The following is a 19,978-nucleotide window of genomic DNA, read 5'->3' as shown; positions in this document are numbered from 1 at the left end:
GCCTGTCTGGGCGACTTTATTTCTCCTTCATTTTTGAACGATGACTTTGTTGGGTATAGTATTCTTGGCTTATAGTTTTTTTTTTTTCTCTTTCACCACTTTGAATATATCATCCTATTCACTCCTGGTCTGTAAGGTTACTGCTGAGAAATCTGCTGTCTGCCTGATGAGGATTTCTTTATATGTGACTTGACACTTTTACTGGTTTTTGGAATTCTCTTTTTGTTTTTGACTTTTGACAACTTGACCAAAATATGCTTTGGGAAGGACTTTTTGGGTTGAGTCTGTTTGGGAGTCTTTGAGCTTCCTGAATCTGGATGTCCATATCTCTCTCTAGACCTGGGAAACTCTCAGCTATTATTTCATTAAATAGGTTTTTTAAGAAATGCCTTTTCTCATTTTTTCTCCTTCTGTAATTTCCATAATGCATTTTTTGTTTGTTTGTTTAATGGTGTCCCATATGTTCCATAGGCTTTATTTATTTATTTATTTGTTTTTTGCTTGACTGGCTTATTTCAAAAGACTTGTCTTCAAGTTCAGAAATTCTTTTTTCTGCTTGATCTAGTGTATCACTGAAGCTCTCAATTCTATTTTTTATTTCACTTGTTGAATTATTCAATTTTAAGCCTTCAGTTTTTTAAAAATGATATCTATCTCTATTGAATTTCTCAGTCAGAGGAATTGTTTTCCTGATCTTATTGAATTGTGTATATGTGTTATCTTGTATCTCTCTGAGATTTCTTAAGTCATTATTTAAATTTCCCTTTTAGGCATGTTACTGGAAAATCATTGTGTTTTTTTAAAGGTGTCATGTTTCCTTGCCCTTTCATACTTTTTGTGTTGTCCCTTTATATCTACACATTTGATGTAATTGTCACTTCCTCCATTTTATGAAGTAGCTTTAATAGGGAAAGACTTTTTGCTGTAGATGTGTCCTGTAGTTTCAGTTGGGTAGGCTGCTTTGGCTTTGACTCTTGGAGGGTAGAGTAGTGTAGTGTCCCTTTGGTTTCTTTGGCTGTAATCAATGTCATTGGGGACTACAAGTACCTCCATGGCCTAGGCTGCAGTTATTTTTGGAAGTTGTGGAATAGCTTTTCTGGGTGCTGGGATGACAAGCAGGCCAGTTCTTGGCTCTGTTGGTGGGTGCACATGGGTGTGTGGCACTTTGTTCTGTAGGGAATTGGGTCACTGGTGGAGGTGGCTGGCGCTGGGTGGGCCAGTCTTCAGGCCAATGGGGGGCATGCACAAGTGTCTGGGTGTAGGACAACTTTGCTATGGAGGAGGAAGGGTTACTAGTGGTGGCAGTGGGACCCAGTCTGATGGGTCTCAGGTTCTGGGGAGCATACACATCAGCTCCCTCTTTCCTGGGGGCCTGTCTTCCCACTGTGCTGGACTGCTTGCACCCCAATAGGGCATTGTATAGGCTTGGGTGCTGTAATCATGACCACATTGCTGGGTTCAGCTGTTTTCTTGTTGCTTCAGCCTCAGGGTGGATGTGGTAGGATGTTGGTGAGGTCTCAAGTGTGTGGAGATGCAGGGGCTATTGGGCCCCAGGGCAAGATGCACTCTGATGGTGCTCCACTGTCAAGGTGCTGATGTTCTGTGGCAGCCTGAATAACTGAGTGTGTGTATGGAGGGGGAGTGTAAATTCCCTCTCCAGAATAATGCAGTCGGATGGACTCTAAGAAGCTCCCTATACCGGGCTTAGGACTAGCAAGGGCTATGGGGCTCTTGTGAAGCTAGGATACCAGGCATCTGTGGTGGAAATGCAGACTACTAAGGATCTCCTGTTTACCCTTTTCTTGGGGTGGGGAGTCTCTCTTGACCCCAAGGTGATCCTGGCCCATGTGGTTTGCTTCCTTCTTTATGCTGCCATTCTGAGTCTCTGTGCTGCAGAAGGTCTTTGGCACTTCTTTGCTGAATTTCTGTGTTCTCCCCTAGATATTCCATTTGATGTGTTGTCATGTTTGCTTTTTGATCTTTGTTGGGGAGCAAGTGTTGAGCACCTTTAGTCATCCATCTTGATGATTGTAGCGCTGTTTTTCAGATTATATAAACAGCAGACTATTTGTTTGTACCCAAATGAGTCAAGGTAAGATCAATTCTCCTCTTTAACTATTATTTTGAGGGAACAGTTAGTTATTGTAAAATAGCAGAATATGTGTCTACATGAAAATAGCTTATTTTTAAAAAGCCCTCTATCCTTAGATCTGACAGCCCCAGAGGATATTGGAATTCAGCACTAAAATTTCAAAGTCAAACTGTGTTCCTACTATTTATTTAGTGAAGATTTGGGGTTTCTCAGATATTATAGTTTCATTTTTCATGTATCAAATTCGACTAAGAATGTTCTAATCTTATCAGCTGCTTTTAGAACTCATTATTATATTAGAATTTTGGAGACTATTTATTAATTGAATTGAGGAAAAGGTAGCAGTTTTCGCATAGTACATAGAAAATGTTAAAAATAAAAGGACCATTGAGAAAGGAAAGAAACACTGTCTGTTATGGCTTCAATGCATTTTACTGTGAACATTTACAAGAACGTGGTTGTCATGTAAAATAACCTTACTCTATGTGATTTCTTTTTAGCAGATGTGAGAGACATTCCTGGTAGAATGAACCCCTCAAGAAGAAATCATGTTAAATAATTTATTAGAGCAATTATTTTCATTGCCAATGGCTTATAAATGAAAAAAGTCAATAAATTCATTTTATTTCAAGAAAAGATTATAAAACAGAATGTCATGACATGTAATGTTTGAAAATTGTTTATCCAGAGCATGAAGGACTGACCAGCTCCAGGTTAATATTGTTACTGGAGTTCAGTGAGCATAAATTCTATAGAGCACAATAACTGATGAAAGGCATTTTAGCATATTGTATATGTGATTGTATTTTCACCAATATCAGCACCATCTACGTAGTTGGCATCTCAGAGTCTCAGAAAGAAATGTTATGCTACAGTTTTTAGTTACTACAAAGTTTTTTGAAAGGCCCCACAAAATAATTAGTAACTTTCATTAATTGATGTATTTACTGATTGATAATTTCTAAATTAAAGCTGAGTAAAAATAAAAAACCCCAACAAAGTGATAAGAAACCAATTCTTTATGAAATCATGGTAATAATTACCCTGATTGTGAGCAAACATTGTGCATATATGTTCACAATAGGACATTTTACAGCTTCTTATTTGGTTCTGTAGAATATTATTAAAAGTAATAGTTAATCAATAATTTTTTAATGTTAGCATTTGATTAAGAGCAGGAATGATTAGTGCTATTGTTTCATAGAGACTCAGACATGTCATTTAGGAAAGCCTAATTTACTTGATTTCATTGATCTTTTCCTTTCTTTTAAAAATTTTAAATGGAATCTCAAGTGAATAAATTAGTAAATTTATCATTTTCTCTACAATACTGTCATAAGGACAGTTTGATAAAATAGCTCATTATAGTCAATGATATGAAATATGAGTTCCATCAGCATATTTTTATCAAATGCAGCTATAGAAATTAGTTTGCTATTATCAAGGACTGTGGAATGCAAAAATAAAATTAAGCATGCTATTATATTGGTTAAAATTGGGGATTGAACCAAGTGAATTAAAAAAAAAATCTTGTGACAAAAATATCAAGAAAACCAAAGGAATCATCAAAAATTAATTGACAAATGACAATTCTAGTCATATAATGAATATGTTTGAGATAAGTTGTCATCCCCTTCAAAGGTAGCTTTCAGGTCTACCTTTTTTAGGCAGCCATGGTTCTAAAATGTAATTTTTTTTTTTTTTGAGACGGAGTTTTGCTCTTGTTGCCCAGGCTGGAGTAGAATGGCACGATCTCAGCTCACTGCAACCTCTGCCTCCCAGGTTCAAGCGCTTCTCCTGCCTCAGCCTCCCGAGTAGCTGGGATTACAGGCATGTGCCACCACACCCGGCTAATTTTTGTACTTTTAGTAGAGATGGGGTTTCTCTGTGTTGGTCAGGCTGGTCTCGAACTCCCAACCTCAGGTGATCCACCCGCCTCTGCCTCTCAAAGTGCTGGGATTACAGGTGTAAGCTACCGTGCCTGGCCTAAAATGTAATTTTAAAATCTTCTTTTGGTAAAGAAAATCAAAGCCTATGCATAATAGGATTAGTTGTTATTTATAATGGTTGTTTATGTGAATTAAGCAATTGGCAGTACCTATTGCATCTAGATTTTGAGGCTTCTTTCTTAAAGGAGACGTTTAAAAAGGGGAGGAAGTAATGGAGAAGTAGTCTTGATTTTGACTGGTACGTACTTGGAATATGGTAGAAGTACATACATCTAGTATGACTGATGATTGATAACAGCACATTTTATATCTATAAATATCTATGTCAGTTACTTATTGCTACAAAGTAGCAGATTGTCAATCACCTTAGAACTCTGTGGCATACAATAATAAGCATTTATTTAGCTCATGGGAATGTGGGTAGCTCCTGGAAATTGGGTGTTCTTGGCTGGGGTAGCTGGCTATGTTTATAAATTTCACATTCTCCTGGAGAATGAGCTTTCTAGCATGTTCTTATTGCAATGGTAGAGACACATGAGAAGAAGTGAAAACACGTAACAACTCTTAAGGTCTAAGCTCAGAGATAGTTCACAGTTGTTTTTGAAATATTGGTCAAAGCAAATTATATGACCAAACCCAAAGTCAAGGAGTGGAGAAATACTGCACACTTTGAATGGGACAAAATGCAAAAATCACATGTCAGAATCACAGCATGGATATAGTAAGGGGGTGAAGAACTGGGGCTGGTGATGCGATTTACCACAACATCAATTCCTTTAAGGTAATAGTCTTTTAAAAAAAGCTACTTTATTGAGGTATGATTGATGCACAAAAAGTTGTACATATTTTAATTTGTATAACTTTATGAGTTTGGAGATAAATATATACCCCTAAAACTATCACCACAGTCTATGCCATAGACTTCTTCATCACCTCCAAAAGTTTTCACCTGCTGCTTTCTTCCTCTCCTCCCCCTATTCTTCCTCATTCTTCTTGGAATAACACTTAACATAAAATCTACCCTCTTAGCCAATTTTTAAGTATATAATACGATGTTTTTAAACTATAGGCACTATTGTATGGCAGATCTCTAGGAATTATTCATCTTGTATAATCAAAACTTCATCCCTTTGACTAATATCTCCCTGTTTCTCTCTCCCCCATCGCCTAGAAACCATCATTTCATTCTCTGCTTCTGTGAGTTTGACTGTTTTACAATCATTATATAGGTGATATTATGTAGTATTCGTTCTTTGTGACTGGTTTATTTCACTTAGCAAAATGCTTCTCCTCCATGTTCACCTATACTGTTACAAATGGAAGGATTTTCATCTTTTTAAAGCCTGAATAATATTTCATTGTATGTATATACTACATTTTTATCCATTAATCTATTGAAGGACTTTTGTTTTGCTTCAGTGCCTTGGCTATTGTGAATATTGTTGCAATGGACATGAAAGTACAACTATATCTTCATGATTCTGATTTCAATTCTTTTGGAAATACACTCAGAAGTGGGCTTGCTGGATCATATGATAGTTCTATTTTTAATATCTGAGGAAACTCCGTACTGTTTTCCATAGTGATGTCATCAACATACATTAGCATCAAAAGTATATAATGGTTCCCTTTGCTTCACATCCTTGCCAACACTTCTTATCTTTTTAATTTTTTTAGTAATAGCCATCATAACAGGCATGAGGTGATATCTCATTGTGGTTTTGGTTTGCATTTTCCTGATGATTAGTGATGTTGAGCATGTTTTCATATACCTGTTGGCCATTAATTTGTATGTCTTCTTTGGAGAAATGTCTATTTAGTTCTTTTGATCATTTTATAATTGGGTTATTTATTTTCATGCTATTGAATTGCAAGACGAGTTAATCAGAAAACACATCGAATCAATTCATCATGAAGACTAAGAAGATAAAAGGAGATAAAAAGTTGGTGTGTCTGTCCAGTTTTTTTCCACATAGTTGTAGAGTTGTACAGTTGTAACCTGTAATTTAAATTCCTGATGTATCATAACTATAAATCAATCAACAGTAGAAACTAGAAAATAAAATATTTTTATAACATTTTGTAAAAAGCTTGAATATTTAGATAGGCTTACAAATAATTTTTTTTATTATATCAAAAGGAAATTCACAGGCTGTTACTCGATTTAATTTTCCAACTCAGCCTCTCTAACCCAGTCCAAATGTACATGTGACAGATGAACTCTTGCAGAGAATAAATCATAAATAAAAGTGAAAATGAAAACATTTATGGAAGTACTTTGTTATTTAGTGAGCAGGAAACCTGACATCTCATCTGAAATCATGTCATATTTGAGTATAAAAAAGGTTACTCTATTCTATATAAAAGCTAAGAAAGTAATGAGAGGAGAACAGAAGAATGAATCAAAAGAGGGAGAAATAGTAGAGGACCTAAGAGAAGGGGACAGGCAATAGCAAATACAGAGTAAATATTAGAAGAGTCCTGACAATTATAAGGATTTAGGGATTATGTGCTGAAGTTTTCTGATAGCAGTGAAAGGGAAGTTAATATTAAAAAGTCAGAAGATAGATATAAAAGTCAAAATGTAATTTAGATTTTAGTGTTTTGTAACAGCAACTTTGTGTCCTTATAAAAGCACATTAGCCAGGGGATAGCTCAGTAGACTGGAATATGGGGTATTTTATGAAAATGTAAGCTAAGCATCATTGGACGCTAATGTTTTTAGGTGGGGAGGAGAGGAAGAAAGCAGCAGTTGTTATGAAGACACATAAGCTTATACAGTTGAACTGTGAAGAAGCTTTTTGTATGAAGTAAAGTGGCAACGTAAGTCACAACAAAACAGAAGAATGTAGCCTATACAATAGTGTAAAGTTGAATATATGTAAGCAACAGAGTGATCACAATATTTGTCTATATCTCAGTATATTGTCTATCTCCCTGGAAAGACAAAAGGCAGAAGTATAAGAATGTTGTGCTCAGTTTAAATATAAAGGTCTGAATGTGACTTGAAAATTAAAAACAAAGGGAAATATTGGCAGATCTATAAAATATTGACTGACATGTATTATATGATTTAAAAAACTCAGAAGGAGTTACTGTAAGAATCTTTGTGAAATCAAAGGTCACTGAAGCAGTAGAGTGTTGGGGTTAGTAAAAGCATGAACTTAGAACACGAATAGAACTGGATTTAAATCTTAGGTTGCTACTTCTTACATAGCATGAGTGACATTGGGCCAGTAATTCAAAAGCTTTGATTCTATTTTAGAGATAACTTCCCTCTAGGAGTTACTCCTGGAATGAATAACATATTTATTTTTTATTTTATATTTTTTTGAGAAGGAACCTTGCTCTGCTAGCCCAGGCAGAAGTGCAGTGGCATGATCTTGGCTCACTGCAACCTGTGCCTCCTGGGTTCAAGCAATTCTCCTGCCTCAGCCTCTTGAGTAGCTGAGATTACAGGTGTTCGCCCCCAAGCCCGGCTGATTTTTGTATTTTTACGAGAGATGGGGTTTCACCATGTTAACAGGCCAGGCTGGTCTTGAACTCCTCACCTCAGGTGATCTGCCCGCCTGGGCCTCCCAAAGTGCTGGGATTACAGGCGTGAGCCACCACTCCCGGCTGAACAACATATTTTTAAAAAGATATTACTGTTGATATTACTGTTTTGATCACTGCTAGAAGGGTTTTATTTTTATCACTAGATGTAGAATTTAACTTGAGGAGGCACCTGATGAGATTAATGAGCTCCCTCATCTCTTAAATAGGGATAATAATATCTATTTCATATTCTTGTTTTGAAAATAAAATGAGTGCTGTGTGTAATCAAAGCATGTAACCCAGTGCCTGGCTATAGAGTAAGATTTCAACAAATAATAATAATTATTATTATTATCATCAACCATTCAGCTAATATAAATAAACTAGGTTTAAAAATGTGCATTGTTCATTATTAAAGGAATGATCAAGGTGAAAAGACTCCTGCATCTGGCTTATTGTTAATTAAAATGGTAAAAATTTTTTAGGAAGGCATGCTTATCAATCTGCTGTATGCTTTTTCAAAAACTAGCTTTGGGTTCCTAAGTCAGATGTCACTTGAGAAGGTTACATACAACTGTTGTCAAAGAATCAGCACATAAAGAAATCATGAAAAAGTTCCATGGGTTTTTCTGTGTTCTCACTCCTGAGCAATCTCCTTCTGTCACCCAGGCTATAGTGCAGTGGCATGATCTCGGCTCACTGCAACCTCTGTCTTCTGGGTTCAAGCGATTATCCTACCTCAGCCTCACCAAGTAGCTGGTATTATAGGTGCCCACCACCACGTCTGGTTAATTTTTGTATTTTTTGTAGAGACAGGGCTTCACCATGTTGGCCAGGCTGGTCTCGAACTCCTGACCTCAGGTGATCTGCCTGCCTTGGCCTCCGAAAGTGCTGGGATTACAGGCGTGAGCCACTGTGCCCAGCCTTTAATTTTGTTGTTGTTGTTATTGTTGGAATGTTTCATTCTCAGCGCAGGCAACAGTTAGTTAAAAATTGAGCTGCCATCAAGCCCACATTTCCCAGTTTAATGTATTTAGAAAGACATATTTGAAGACAAAGTACATATATTGGTATGTCTTCTAACTTTTCCTTTACTGCTGATCTATAGAGGAAAACTGCCTAAGAGGAGGCCTTCCTGCATTCCTATACTCTGCCCATTGGTTGGATTATAGATTTGGGAGGCTGAAGGTGTCAGTGGGAACCTGAGAGTCTTTCCCACTTCCTTCCTGCAAGGCTGCGTGGTGCTCTTAAACTGGGAAATGTTGGGTTGGTTTGATTATCTGTACTCAACTTGGTCTAAATGATATACAGCTGATAAATATTCCTCATAGTTTGTGTACAAAGTTGGGTCCTTTTGGATGTCAGTATAGATAGTTTTATTTAACATTTTTGTTACTTTGGTTCTTTTACTGGGCATTAGAGAATGTTTTAAATAAATGTGTTTGCTCCGATATCCTTCCTGCGAAGCATCTATGATGCATTTAAAAGAATTTCAATTAGGATTTCCTAAAGTTAAAACAAAAAGGTTGAATTAAGCTTTTGCTATCAGGAGAGAAAATAATCTTTTTTAGTACACTTTGCCTACATCGTAATTCCTTCATTAACGAAGGGGTTGCTGTTTTGCAGTCTCATCCCTAAATAAATTCTTTGTTATTCTTATAAATATCATTCGTAATCTCTATCACACTCAAAGTTTTCACAAATTCTTACAATTACCATAATTAGTTTCTGCTGATGTAAACCAAATGATGAGTTCCAATAGGGTAAATGTTCATCTTATTTCTCATATTTTTATCTGATATTACATTTTTTCCAACTTTCTATTATATTTAACTAGATACAAATTATAGTAATTCCTTCGATCATAATCCATATCCAACTGTTTTAATTTTTCCATTATTTTGTTCTCATTACTTTTCTATTTTGATTCTGTTCTTACTTTGGGGACTACTATTTTCATAATTAAGTTTAAATTATTACTAACCTAATGGTGATACAAAATATTCAAATAATATTTACCATAAATACCAATTTCAAATAGCCTTTCTCAAAGCAATCACACAAAATGTTATTACCTGTAAAAAGTTTGAGAGACCTGAATCTTAAGTCTATAGAAATTAGAATTAAAAATAGAAAGAATGTCTCAAATAAAATAAACTTTTAGTCTGTAAATCAACATGAACTGATGTGGATACGCTGTAATTATTTGGGTGACTTGATTAAGGTAGATAGCCCAATTAGATAGTTTAAGTAAAAAAGGTCCATATTGGTATGACTAACATCACAGATGAAGTATCAGTTCAGAAAGACTGAATTCATCTTACATTTGGGGGTAAGACTGCTATTCATGTATTACTTATTCAGATGCTCTTTTCAGATGAACGGACAAGGATTAAATCATTTGAAAAAGGCCACATGGTGCTATTATTTGAGCCAGGGTAAGCCCTCATGATTGCATATTGTTTAGCCTACTTAGCTATTTTCCATTCTCTAAAGTTCATGGCCTGATATTTCATGAGCCAATGGTTTGATTTTAATGGATATTCCAACAATGGACTAAAATATCCCACCCAGAAAATTTAGCTTTTGTGTATGTAATCAGCTATGTTTTAGAACTGTCCTTACTCTAAAAAATGAATTCCCTTTTCTTTTATTTTAAAGATTGTACTTTCAAAGAGTATGATCATTAGCTCCATAAGTCCTGCTTCTCTTCTCAAGTTCTTTCCTTCAGTGAGTGAGAACATACATTGTCTTCTTATCCAGGTAAGAAACAGAAACCTCCTAGACATATCTGACACTGCTTCAATCCATTTATTTAACCCATCACCAAATCCTGTTTACTTTCCAAATATCTTTTAAACCCATCCACTTTATTATTTTTTAGAAGTCTTTACTGTCAACACTCTGGTTCAAGTTTCCACCATCCCTCAACTGAACAATTGCAATGGTCTCCTAAAATGGTCTCCACATCTCCTATGATTTACCTTTCTCTATTTCCTCCATTCTCCATTCAGCTACTATGGTGATTTCTTCAAAATGCAAAAATGATTACTTGTCCTATACTTAAGTCACATCAAGGCTTCCCCTTGGCTTCATGCCAGGCGTGGACTGGTATGATTACCTCCCGTTATTCTTTCACTCTGTTCCTCCAGCCACACCAAACTTTTTTTTTGACAGAGTTTCACTCTGTTGCCTAAGCTGGAGTGCAGTGGTGTGAGCTCAGCTCACTGCAACCTCCACCTCTTGGGTTCAAGCAATTCTTGTGCCTCAGCCTCCCAAGTGGCTGGGACTATAGGTGCACACCACGTCCAGTTATTTTTTGTATTTTTAGTAGAGATGTGATTTTGCCATGTTTGCCAGGCTGGTCCTGAACCCCTGGCCTCAAATAATCCACCTGCCTCGGCCTCCCAAAGTGCTAGATTACAGTTGTGAGCCACTGTGCTGGGTCCCAAAGTTCTTGCATGCTGCAAACACGCCTGGATCCTTCCAGACAGAAAGGCTTCCCTAAAGCTGCTCCGTTTGTCTCAAAGGTCACATATCTTTGCTTATAGATAGCTAGGTGATTACAGAGGTCTTTGGAGACGAGATGATTTCTTAGTAGAGATACTAAGGATTAGTAATGGAAGATCCCTAGGCTGTAAGCATGATGGAGGCATCACATAATCTGGCAAGGTTCAGTCATGAAAAACTTATCATTTTATAGTAAATAGCTTGGATTTTATCCTGAAGATGATCAAACCATTTTAGCCATAGGTTGTTGTATGTACAAAAGTTTGGGGGAATGAATCATCATGGGTTAAAAATATCTTTTATTAGTTAAAATCATGGCTCTTATACAAATATGAAATGAACACGTCAAAAATTTTAAACTTATTAATTAATGAGGGAACTGATAAGATACCACAACTGATTCAAATAGAATTAAAAAAAACCACATGCAGGAGTGTTAAGACAGGTTTACAAATAGAGGCAAGACTGGTCAATATCCAAAGGACAATAATCAACTGCATCTCTACCAGATACAATTCATTTGCATTAATATAGGCCTGGAACAGTTGCATTGAAATCAGTTTTTTATAACTTACAGGGTTGAAAAATAACTCCAATACAGTGAAAAGTAAGGATAATCTAGAAGAGCATGCTAGTGAGGACAGCCAGTAATCCCGTTTTTATTCTCATTTTAAAGACTTTCACAATCATTCCTGACTCATTTTATATACAAAGGATTATAAATAATTTATTTTTGTGAAGTATAATATATGATAGGAAGAGTGGTGGAAAATAAAGCTTGAGATTTTTGGCAGAGGTAGGTCATGAAGGGCCTTTCATGTTATACTAAATCTTGGATTTCATGTTGAAGGTGATGAAAGAACCACTGAAGGACCTAAGCAAGGGGCTTTTCCATACCTTACTTGTATGTTACTATTATAACAGCAGTTTATGCCTTGAGATAAGCATTCCTAGGGAGTATTTCAGGCCAATTGTGACGTTCTCTTGGGTTCAGCATTTTCACAAGGCGAAATGAAGATTAGTTGGACATCTGCAAGTATGCTAAGTGTTGGAAGCACATCCGTACCCAATATTTAAGCAATCCCTGGTCTTAAAAACAAACAAATATCTACTTTGTATTAGTTGTCTGCTACTGCAGGGGTCCCCAACCCCTGGGCTGTAGACTGGTACCTGGTAGTGGCCTGTTAGGAACCAGGCCACACAGCAGGAGGTTAATGGCCAGCAAGCAAGCATTACCACCTGAGCTCCACCTCCTTTCAGATCAGCAGTGGCATTAGCTTCTCATAGGAGCACGAACTCTATTGTGGACTGCATATGTGAGGGATCTATGTTACTTGCTCCTTATGAGAATCTAATGCCTGATGATCTGAGGTGGAACAGTTTCATCCTGAAACTACCCCTCACTTTTCCAACTCCAGGATGCACCATCTATGGAAAAATTGTCTTCCACTAAGCCAGTCCCCTAGTGCCAAAAAGGTTGGGGACCGCTGTGCTACTGTATAGCGAATGACCCCCAAACTTAGTGGCTTAAAATGGAAATAAATATTTATTATCTTGCTCTTTCTTTGGGTCAGGAATTCAGAAACAATTTAGTTTGAATCTTCTGGCTTGGAGTCTCTCATGAAGTTTTAGTCAAGATGTTCCCTGTGTCTGCAGTTATCTAAAGCTTGACTGGAGCTAAAGGATACACTTCTGGTCAGGCTTTCCAGGGTGCCTCACTTATTAGGCTGGCAAATTGTTTGTTGGTGTGAGGGCTGTTTCTCTCCATATGTGCTTTCCCACACAGCTGCTTGAGTGTCCTCGTGACATGGCAGCTAACTTCCCCCCAGTGGAGCAATCCAAATAGAAACAGCCAGGTGAGAGTAATTTTTTAATTTTTTTTATGACCCAGCCTCAGAAATAACAGGACATCACTTCTATCACATTCTATTTACTAGAAGAAAGTCATGAAATCTGGTCCTCATGCAAGTGGTGGAGAATCAAACTTTTATGTTTTTTTCAGATGGGGTTTTACTATGTTGCCCAGGCTTGTCTCAAACTCCTGGCCTCACGTGATTCTCCTGTGTTGGTCTCTCAAAGTCCTGGGATTACAGGCATGAGCCACTGTGCTTGGCATAGGCTCCTTTTCAAGAGAGGAGTTTCAATGAAATTACTAACAAATTTTAAATCCACCATGTGTATGATTAACTGTAACTCATCTTTACCAGTTATTTATATTACCATAGTTGTATCAAAACCGTGCACACCAACACTTTTTGATTAATTCTAATTGGAGCAAGAAATGAATATTTAAAAATTGCTCCCCACTACATGACCACTGTGGGTTGACACAGTTACAAGCTGAGTTTTATTACTGTACCCACATAGAGCAATATCCATATTGTGTTTATATACATCAGTGCATAGGAAGAGGCCACCCTTTCAAAATTTACGCAAGTGACAGCTTTATTGGCATCAAGCTTCAATTTAGAGTGCACTGGAGATTTCCAGCTGCACTCATCCACCTTCACATGCGAAACTCTCGGAGAATCCATCAAATCCATAGATTTGTCTTTTTTATTTTATACTAAAAATATTACTGGCATATGACTTGTCGTATATATTCCTGTAAGTTAATAAAATGAACATACCTACATCCAGATATTCATTCCTGGATTTTGCCTAAGTGGCTTCCATTTTGTGTAAATGTTAATGCTTGAATCTTAACCAGCTACCTGCTGACCCTGTGCATTTTCACTTTCGATGTTTTCAATGTTAATTTCACAAGCAAAGTACTCTTTGGAAATAAGTTGCATCTGTTTAATATACAGGGTTGTGGCAAAAAGGCAGAAGAGTTACCTTCCACTTGCTCGAGGGAGCAGGTAGCCAGCCAATATTACACGTCGTCTCACTGGCTGTGCGGGGCCTTGATGACAGGTCCCTATGAGCTTGTTGACAGCAGTTTCCTGCTAAGAAGCAGCCCCCTATACCATATGTTTATTTTTGGCTGAGAAAATCCCTCAAGCAGTGAATTCTAACACTCTTGGGTACCTCTAATTATCTGAAGGGATACGGGAAAAATTCTCAGTCTAGTTTCTAAAACTAAAATCTATCTTAATTCATCTTTATTAAAATTTGTGAAATCAGTAATTGATTTCAGAGAAGAAGGATGATAGAGGGAGTAGCTGTTCAGAAATTGAAGAAAGAGTAGCTGGTCAATTCTTAAACTTGAGAATCAGGGCCTGAGAAGCAGAGAGACAAGTAGGCTTTTTTGAAAGTATTCAGATCTTAGACCTTGCTTGTCTTGGTCTCTGACATGCCTTTTGTGGCATATTCTGGAAAGTGCTAACTTCTCTAACCTGACCAGGAAGTTAGAAATAGTTCCATATGGCCGAGCATGGTGGCTCACGCCTTGTAATCCCAGCACTTTGGGAGGCTGAGGCGGGTAGATCACGAGGTCAGGAGATCGAGACCATCCTGACCAACATGGTGAAACCTTGTCTCTACTAAAAGTACAAAAAAATTAGCTGGGCCTGGTGGCACGTGCCTATAGTCCCAGCTACTTGGGAGACTGAGGCAGGAGAATCTCTTGAATCCAGGAGGTGGAGGTTGAAGCGAGCTGAGATCGTACCACTGCACTCCAGCCTGGGTGACAGAGAGAGACTCTATCTCAAAAACAAAAACAAAACAAGAAAACAAAAATAGTTCTATATGGTCACTGTTAAAATTTGAGCAATAAACTTTGTTTAATAGCTTTGCTTAATGTTGGTTTATGAATCAGGTATGATGTTGATTGATTTAATTCTGCAACACAGCAGAAATTACATTGAAATGTCCTTCTGATTTCATGTGTAAAAAGTGGGCAACTGCATGATAGAATTCAAGCTGAACTCCCTGTCTGTGTACTCACAAGCAAGCACTCTTACTGAGATGTAATATTAAATGTGCCTTACAGTTTTATCAATAGGTAGTGATGGACGGATTTGATTTAAAAGAAATTTTGATTTTTAAATACATTTAAAAATGTATTTGTTACTATGTATTTCAAATATAAGGAGCTTACTCTCCACCTTTTATTTTATTTTATTTTCGAGATGGAGTCTTGCTGTGTCACCCAGGCTGGAGTGCAGTGATGCAATCTCGGCTCATTGCAACTTCCACCTCCTGGATTCAAGTGATTCTCCTGCCTCAGCCTCCTGAGTAGTTAGGATTACAGGTGTCCGCAACCATGCCTGGTGAATTTTTGTATTTTTAGTAGATATGGGGCTTTGCCACACTGGCCTGGCTGGTCTCGAACTCCTGACCTCAAGTGATCCACCTGCCTCAGCCTACCAAAGTGCTGGGATTACAGGTGTGAATGACTGTGCCTGGCCTACACCTTTTATTTAATAGAGACAGGGTCTTGCTATGTCCTAGGCTGGCACTGAACTCCTGGACTCAAGTGATCCTTCTGCCTCAGCTTCCTGAGTAGCTGGGCTTACAAGTATGTGCCAATGTGCCCAGCCTCCACCTTTATTTATGTCCTAATTTAGATATGAATTTAATTAGATTTGTCCTTGACAGTTGATTTTGTATCTTCTTATTGTCTTTGTTAATGATATTAGAGAGATGATAATCCCCAAGAACATGTGAAATGGAAGCATATTTCTTAACCATATTATTTTCTGAGAGCCTTGTGTATTAACATGTCTGATGCTACCTTCTGTTTCTTGAGAGGTTCTGAGAACCCCTACTCTCATACTAAAACTTGTCTCTTTTAATGCTCTCTGAAATCCCCCCAAATAGCTTCTCACTAAAGGATCTCTTATTGTGTCACTGTTTAGGGCATTTAGATATTCAGGCAATGCACTAGAGTTTTTCAGTGTATTTGATTAATCCAGGATTGCCCAGAGATTTAAGGAAACAGGATTTAAAATAGATCTACTTTTAGTGTTTATTAGTCTGTTTTCATGCTGCTGATAAAGACATACCTGAGATTGGACAATTTACAAGAGAGGTTTGACTGGACTCACAGTTCCACGTGTCTGGGAAAGCCTCACAATCATGGCAGAAGGCAAGGAAGAACAAGTCATGTCTCACATGGATGGCAGCAGGCAAAGAAAGAGAGCTTGTGTAGGGGAATTCCTCTTTATAAAACAATCAGATCTTTTGAGACTTACTCACTGTCATGAGAACAGCAGGGAAAGACTTGCCCCCATGATTCGATTACCTCCCACCAGGTCTCTCCTACAACAGCTGGGAATTCAAGTTGAGATTTGGGTGGGGACACAGCCAAACCATATCACAATGTTACAAAAAAAAATACTATAAATCAGCATCACATTATTTACCTTTAAATGTAGGATGTTGGAAGACCTTAGACCTTCTATATTTCAGAGTTCTTGCACTCTTTTTTTACCATTCAGTGAGAAAAATGTTTGATGGATACTGTGTTGAGTACAATGGGAACTGTTTTATTGAGCAGGCAGCTCTGTCTAGAATCTTCACATTTCAGCCTTTGGATAGAGGCTCATGGACAGTGCTATTCTAGATTGTAAAACCATATAGATTAGACCACCATAGGCAGAGAGGATACACCACATTTTGTTTATCCATTACTGATTGATGTTTTTTCCCCCCAGTTTTGGGCTCTTATTAATAATCCTGTTATTGCTGAGAGAGAAGGAAGAAAGGAACCAGCTAGGCAGATAGTTAGGGCAAAGAGTCCTTGGCAGAATTCCTTTTCTAACAAAGAGCAGCCTGGAAGATGGGGCTGCAAACATAGATAAGGAGTAAGTTCTAACACAGAGAGGGACCCTCCTGCGTAATCAGCAATCTTCACATCCATTTGTTGGGCCCCAGTAAGCACAGTGGGCCCTAGTGAGCACATTCCTTTCCTTTTTGGACATTCTTAGATAAGGAAGCTTGCATGAGCAGGGGGGTGCCTGCAGCTGCACCTGTAAGAGGAACTACTTTTGGCCAGGCATGTCCACCATGGAGGATTCTGCCCCCTTAACACATGCACAGTAAAAAACATAAGCAACATGGAGTTACTTAGGCCAAGGACCTGCCTGTGCAATAAAAGGTTGGGGTAGGGGCTGCCAGAGACTCTCACCCTATGCAAATGACACACCTAGTTCTAACTGGTTTTTCGTGCCTTATATAGATGAGATACCCCCTCCCCACTAGCTTGTTTATAAAAACCCTTGTATTTCACTGTGAAATGGCAACCATTTTTTGGGACCCCTCTCTGTGGCAGAGGGCTTTCTCTCTTTCTCTCACTTATTAAACTTCTGCTCTAACCTCACCCTTGGAGTGTCTGCATCCTTGATTTCCTTGGCCACGAGACAAAGAACTTTGGGTGGCACCCCAGACAATGAGACGTCTTCATTGCCATTTGGATAGAAGTCTTTTTTGCCTTTTATTTTCATTCTGAATTTTTATTGTGGGAAATTTCATATATACATAAACCAAAGTAAGAAAAACAATGTAATAAATTCTCCTGTGCCCATGATCCAGGTTTAACAATTATGCATTTATGGCCAATCTTGTTTCTTTTCTACCCCACTCACTTTCCCTACATCAGTGTTATTTTGAAACAAATCTCTGATGTAATATCATTCTATTCATAAATATTACAGTACCTGTCTCTAAAAGATAAGCCCCTCTTCTAAAAACATTACTATAGACCATCAGCATATTGAAAAAATTACACAGATTTTAAAAATTTCCTTATTAGATGTCATCTGTATCCACATTTCCAGTTTTCACATAAATATTATTAAGTTTGATGATTGCTTGAATTAGTATCTAAATAAGATTCACATACTATAAGTGATTAGGATAAGTATTCTACATCTTTTTAAAATCCATAAGTTCCCCCTTCATCTCTGTCTCTTTCTCAGAATTTATTTGTCAGAGAAACTGGATCATTTATCTCTTAGAGTTTCCTGCAGTTTCACGTTCCCTGACTGCATTCCTGTGGTGCAGTTTAACATGTTTCCATGTCCCCTGTATTTCCTATGAAATGGTAGTTGGACCTAGAGGTTTGATCAGATTCAAGTTTCATTAAAAATTTTATACGGTGTGTTGTTTTCCCATCTGCAGGAACATAATGCATGATTTTCTCTTCGTTTGGTGATATTAGCCATCTTTGAACATCATTAATTGATCCTGAGTTCATTAAGAGTTGCAACAGAATGATATTTCAATGCTTCAATAAAGAGAAACTCCTCTCATCTACTATTTGGTTATCAAATGGCAGAGTTAATAAAAGAGAGGAAGATGAATTCTCATTTCTTTTTCTCATCAGTTTTCAAAATAGTAACTTTCTCTAGCATCCACAAAAGGTGACCAGTTCACATCTTTTTAAACATAATGCTCTAGATTTAAATTTAATTACACTTGATCTAATTCCATTTTAATATTAGACACATATATAATAATTTATGTTTTGACTCAAATCTATTTCTATGTCCTCAGAGTTGCTAAGCTTGCCCAGTACAACACAGAGGGACACCAACATCCTCTTCTGTAACCATTGTTTCATGCATCTCCCTTTGCTAGGACAAGGAAAACAATTGTGCAACCAACTGGGTATAGGGTAGAGGAAGTTGGCAGAAAATTCTGATCAAAACTGCTTTCAAAGGGTCATAAGAGAATTTTCTTAAGGTGATGAAACTCTTTTTTTTTTTTGAGACAGAGTCTTGCTCTGTCACCCAGGCTGGAGTGCAGTGGCACGCTCACAGCTCACAGCAGCCTTGACCTCCTAGGGTTAAACAATCCTCCCACCTTAGCCACCCAAGCAGCTGGGCCCATGGGCACATGCTATTACGTCAGGCTAATTTTTCTATTTCTTGTAGAGATGGGGTTTCACAATGTTGCCCAGGCTGGTCTTGAACTCCCTGAGGTCAAGCAGTCTATCTGCTTCACTTCCCAAAGTGCTGGGGTTAGACACATGAGCCACCATACCCAGCCGAAACTTTCTTATACCTTGGTTTTAGTGTTGTCCGTATTTGTCAAAACTCATAGAACTGTACATTTAAAAAGACGAATTACACCTAAAAGAAAATTTCTTTTCTTTAGGTATGTAAATTATATCTAAAAGAAAACCATAATTATTACTTGACTTTAAAAATGTGTCTAGTATAATACATATTTTTTCCTATTTTCAATTTATTTGTAATGCTTAATTAAAAATTATTTTTAAAATGTTTGAATTTGAAAAAAATACATCAATAACTTTAACTTGATTATGATGACTTTATGACTTCAGGTAAATTGCTTTTAAAAAACATATAATGTGAAAATTTAAGTTAGGCCAGGCACTGTGGCTCACGCCTGTAATCCTAGCACTCTGGGAGGCCGAGGTGGGTGGATCACTTGAGGTCAGGAGTTCAAGACCAGCCTGGCCAACATGACAAAACCCTGTCTCTACTAAAAATACAGAAATTAGCTGGGTGTGGTGGCAAGTGCCTGTAATGCCAGCTACTCGGGAGGCTGAGGCAGGAGAATCACTTGAACCCTGGAGGTGGAGGTTGCAGTGAGGCAAGATCACACCACTGCACTCCAGCCTGGGTGACAGAACAAGACTCCATCTCAAAATTAAAAAAAAAAGAAAAATTAAGTTAGATAAGATTCAGCGGTTTCCAAATTTTGATGCACATTAGAATCGGTCAAGAACTTTTAAAATCTTTCTTCCTGGAATGTTTGGGAGTGGAAACCTGGCATTAGGATTTAAAAATGTTTCCCTGGTGCTTCCCTGGTGATTCTAGGGAAATAGTCCAGGTTGAGAACCATTGCTATAGGGTCTTTGCTTGTTTTCAATTTTGGCTGTATGTTGGAATCACCTAAGGACTAAGGGGCCTTTAAAAGCTATTGATCTATGGGCTGACCCTCCCCAAATTAGGATTTGCGCTGCCTGGGTTGGGGG

Source organism: Pongo abelii, chromosome 2, assembly GCF_028885655.2.
Source record: "Pongo abelii isolate AG06213 chromosome 2, NHGRI_mPonAbe1-v2.0_pri, whole genome shotgun sequence".
Lineage (NCBI taxonomy): Eukaryota > Metazoa > Chordata > Mammalia > Primates > Hominidae > Pongo > Pongo abelii.
Note: the sequence above shows the minus strand (reverse complement) of the source record.